Source organism: Nicotiana sylvestris, chromosome 9 (genome assembly GCF_000393655.2).
Source record: "Nicotiana sylvestris chromosome 9, ASM39365v2, whole genome shotgun sequence".
NCBI lineage: Eukaryota > Viridiplantae > Streptophyta > Magnoliopsida > Solanales > Solanaceae > Nicotiana > Nicotiana sylvestris.
In genome coordinates this window covers 77,490,470-77,495,316 of record NC_091065.1, presented here as the reverse complement: position 1 = coordinate 77,495,316, position 4,847 = coordinate 77,490,470, and the positions used below count along the sequence as shown (strand labels likewise).

The following is a 4,847-nucleotide window of genomic DNA, read 5'->3' as shown; positions in this document are numbered from 1 at the left end:
TGTGACTGTAATTTTTGAAACTTTCTTGGTTTCCGTATATGTCACGTCATTAATTTCTTCTCCTCCGCTTATAACATTAACAGTCCTTTTTGGTGAAAGGGGTTTAGGGGGCTCCTGCCTATTCTTCGTATACGCTTGCTTACCTTTTTAACTAAATAATTCGGTTAGATATCCTTGCTTTAACAAATTGTCAACTTCACCTTGTAGCAATCTACAATCTGCCGTTTTGTGACCACGATCGTTGTGAAACGCACACCAGAAATTAGGATTTTGCCTATTCGGGTTTGATCTCATTTCCTTTTGCCATCGCACCTTATCTCCCATACTTCTTAATACTGCTACTAACTCTGATGTGCTAACATTGAAATTATAACCGCCAAAATTTGCCTTCGAGCCTCTATCATCATCTCGCGTCTTTCGCGCATTTTGTTCTTTTCCAAACCTTGATGATGAGCCTGATTCTCTATCTCCCGATCTATGATCGTACCTTGAGTTATCCTGCTTTGAACGTGAGTCTCTTCCTGCCGGTCCTATGTAGGGTTCGTACCTATTTTTACCGGACCTTTTTTCAGTTTCAGCGCATCTTGAACTTACCATCTCCTCTTTTTGAGGCTAAGTGATGGTAGCTTCTTCTATCCGCAGCTTCGTGCTGTATCTGTTGTAAACATCATTCCAATTTGTTGCTGGAAATTCACATAGACTTTCCTTAAGTCATCTCGTGGCTTCTGAACTTTTCTCATTTAGATTACTGGCAAAAGCCATAGCTGCCCAGTTATCAGGTACGCGTGGCAACATCATCCTTTCACGCTGGAATCTGTCTATGAATTCTCTGAGCAGCTCCGAATCTCCTTGCTTTATTTTGAAAATATCCTCTATTCTTTTTTCGACTTTTGAGCTCCCGAATGTGTTTTGATAAATGAATCTGTAAGCTCAGCAAAAGAATTTATAGAATTTTCGGGTAAAAGAGAATACCATGTTAATGCTCCCTTAGTGAGTGTTCACCGAATTTTTTGACCAATACTAATTCAATTTCTTGTTTGGTCAAGTCGTTTACCTTTACACCGGTTGTGAATGCAGTTACGTGATCTCGTGGATCAGTTGTTCCATCGTATTTTGGAATATCGGGCATCTTGAATTTCTTCGAAATTGGCAGAGAAGCAGCACTTGGCTTCGTTGTTGTGAATACTTGTCCATATCTATTCCTTTGATTACAGGCGGTACTCCAGGTATTTGCTCTATGCAGTCGCTTTGCTCCTTGAGCTGTTTCTGCAAAGTTAATACTAAATTTTGTAAATCAGAATTAACTGTGTTACCTGGTTCTCCATCACGAGACTCGTTGGGAGTTCCACCACTGCCTGAATTAACGAGTCCAGAACGAGAGTTTTCCAAAGTGTTGTTATTTGTAGTTGGTGTTGGGGGTACAACTGACAACTGGCTGGTAAAAGCCTGGAGAGCTTTGTTAACCTGTTGAGCAATTAATTTTTTAAGAGCTTCATCGATAGCTTGTTCATTTGCAACTCTGTCATTTTCATTTGATTCAGATCTGTTTGGAGTCCCCTCTCGTGATTGTCACTGAGATTGTTTTAGCGAAGGAGGTGGGGTTCTGTCATCTTGTTCGGTCAGTTGATGTTGTGGATCTTGGAGTGGTAAATTGTGTTGGTTATTGTTGTTGACATTCGACATGGTTATTCTTGATAAAAGAATTGATTTGGAAAGCAAATGATTATCAGATTCCCGGTAACGGAACCAATTTGTTTAACCAAAAATAGAGATTTCGGTCAAAGCTTGTTTATAGAAGAACACGGGTTATTGATAATCAAGTAAAAATAGGAATAATTGATGTAAATAATAGCTGAATAGAAAAAAAGTAAATCAGTATATTCCAATAGTGTTTCATGTCCTTACAAATGTTCATTCATCACCTTTTATAGTTATTTCTAACTAATATGTTTTTCTCCTTTCATAATGGAGTCATTATGGACAATTAATGACATTTAATATAATGTTATAACAGACAATCGTAACTGTTCCAATACAGATTCTATAACATTTTCCATAATTAATGCCTATTTAATTACCAATAATACGTATCTATACCCCTTTTGCTATTTAGGTTCATTCTTCCGATGCCTTTTCAAAATATCAAGAAATTTGAGCATCTACCCCTTCTGGCTTTCTTGGATCTTTGCTCGTGCCTGCTAAAGCTCGTGCCTTTTCAACTATTCTTCGCCAACTGTCAGTCCTTTACCAATCCACGTGTCATGACATATCACCGCATAATTAATTCGATCTATTAACTTGATATTTCCCAATACAAAGCTATGACTTCTTTAAAAGCTATATTGGAGTGCTCATATTATACTATAATTAGGGGTCGTTTGGTTATGTTAGATAAAAATATTAATCCCGAAATAAATAGTATGAGATTGTATTTATCATATTTGGTTACGGATGTTAGCTAATGATGAGATAAAGTTTATACTAAAATAATTTAATTAATTGTCCCACATAGAAGATGGGATAACTAATCCCATGAAATACCCTTGTTTATCCCACGTGGTAACCAAATGATACCTAACTTTACACTCCATGGGGTCCACTGGAATTGCAAACAAGATTTTGCATGAATTGTTGGATGTTGGGTCTAAGTCATGGATCGCTCTATGTCGGTAGACCCGACCCATTTTTTTATTGAAGGGATCAGATGAAATAGTGTAGTGGGGGCAGTTTTTATTGATAATTGTTGTTTGAATGCTCTTAAATATAAAAGTTCTGATCTTTGGCAAAGTGTGAGAAACGCAAGAAAGGAAAAAACAGAGAAGTAAGTTCTCTTCTCTTCTTCCACATTAACACATAAAAAGTCATTTAGTTTGTGGTAATTTTGCTTTGTTTCCAAGAGATTCAAAGTGGACTTTGGAGCAATTTTCTGGGTAGTAACTTCCACTCTGCTGCATTAACAGGTACATAAATCTTGTATTGATCTTGAAGTAATCCATGTCCCCGTTAATTATGTTTTGCTAACAATGGCATCAGAGCGCATGTTATTTGTTTTCAAGTCTAACACCGATTCTCTTGAAATACACCTTCGTTGTAAATCACTGTTAATTTCTTTTTGTCCGGAGAAGAAATAGGTACAGATTGCTAAAGTCAAAAGTAATAATAGCTATGAATAGCACTGCAATCCTTATATGACCATTAAAGTTGTGGGTTCTATTATCCTAGCCATGTGTTAGATGGCTTACTTTGTAAAAGATATATAAAGAGTACTCATATATAAGAGAATAACTTTTTTTTTTTTTGATGCAAATAAAAGAATAAATGATTTGGTACAATTATGATTAGTATCAGATGAATCGCGTGAAGCCTGTAGATTGATATTTTTAAAATAAATATTTTCTTTATACATGAGTCAAAAAGCAAGTATTGTTAGTCCTTGTTTGCTATGAGAAATGATGGCTCATTGAAAGTACTTTGAGAATATAAATAATTGCTTAATTTACTACTCTACTGTTAAGAGTTACACCATTTTAAGCTTGTTTAAAATTTTTGTTACTTCAATTATTTGAGAAGTGTACAAATATTTTTTGTAATTGATTCTATATATTGTTCTCTGTATGTGAATAGCCAACCAAGAGGTTGTGAGTTCGAGTCTCCCCAAGAGCAAGGTGGGAAGTTCTTGGAGGGAAGGATGCCGGGGGTCTATTTGGAAACAGCCTCTCTACCCCAGGGTAGGGGTAAGATCTGCGTACATACTATCCTCCCCAGACCCCACTACGTGAGATTATACTGGGTTGTTGTTGTTGTTGTATGTGAATAGCCATGGTGCTGCATCACTAAATGATTTTTTGTTTGTTATTTTTATGTAAAAGCTTGAAGCCATGAATATGGTCTCTGTAAGGCAAAGTAATGTATTAAATTTACTTGTATGTTTGGATTAAATTTAAGATGTGAATTGTTTATTCACTTATTTGATCTTAATGAAGAATATTCTTTTTGGACCATAAAAAAAACATTGTTTATTAGAAGGGTCAAGTAATGTATTTGGAATATTGTACTTTTTTTTTTCAAAAAGTAATGATCTGAATAACTTCACTGTCTTCTTAGTATAAAACATTAGTTTAGTCTCAATCCCTCAATTGATATTCTTCTACAAGTAATTGTGATGTATGCTGTCACATTGAATGGTTGTAGCAATTCTTATTGTTTCCTTGTTCTTATTTCATACATAACTAAACATGGACAAGTTTGAATTACTCTAAATGGGAGTTCTCGAAGTCGAGAAAGGAGACAGCATAGAAGGATACGTCTTTGCAAGACTTATTTCTGTGATGATTCAGACTCAGAGCCTGAAGTCATTAGGAATATCCCAAGAGCGAGGTAAAATGAGTTAAGGGATCAAAGGGCTTAACGAAGGAAAGGAGAAAAGAAATTTAGGGAGTTTAAGGAATTTAAAATGGGCCCTGATGCTACCATTCCTGAACATGTACACATTTTTCAGTTAAAAAGAGTGGAATTGTCTAATTACTTAGAGATTACTGATTGGGAAGCATTATTATTTTAGCGAACTCTCTTCGAGAGCCTTGGGATGAAGTTTTAACTGAGATTTATCATGATATTTGGCCTAGTGCACCTTTCAGCGTATATGTGCAAGAGTTAGTGTCTGATTGGTGCATGTATGTCCAAGCAAACGTGTAAAATTATTATATATTTTATTTTAATAAAATTGAAATTATGTTGTTTGTCTCACTAGTTACATATATTATTTATTAGTTTATTTTGTAATGGATTGAGACTCGAAATAAAGTATACACTAAGAAATGACTTTAATATTTTAAAAATATTTAGAT

General features: G+C 35.2%; 1 long non-coding RNA gene across 1 annotated transcript; it reads left to right on the top strand.

Moving 5' to 3' along the window:
* Positions 1-2,723: 2,723 nt before the first annotated feature.
* LOC138876995 (uncharacterized) lies at positions 2,724-4,639 on the top strand. The gene is made up of 2 exons (XR_011402320.1): positions 2,724-2,960; positions 3,625-4,639. It is a non-coding gene; the product is annotated as an uncharacterized lncRNA (long non-coding RNA).
* Positions 4,640-4,847: the final 208 nt, after the last annotated feature.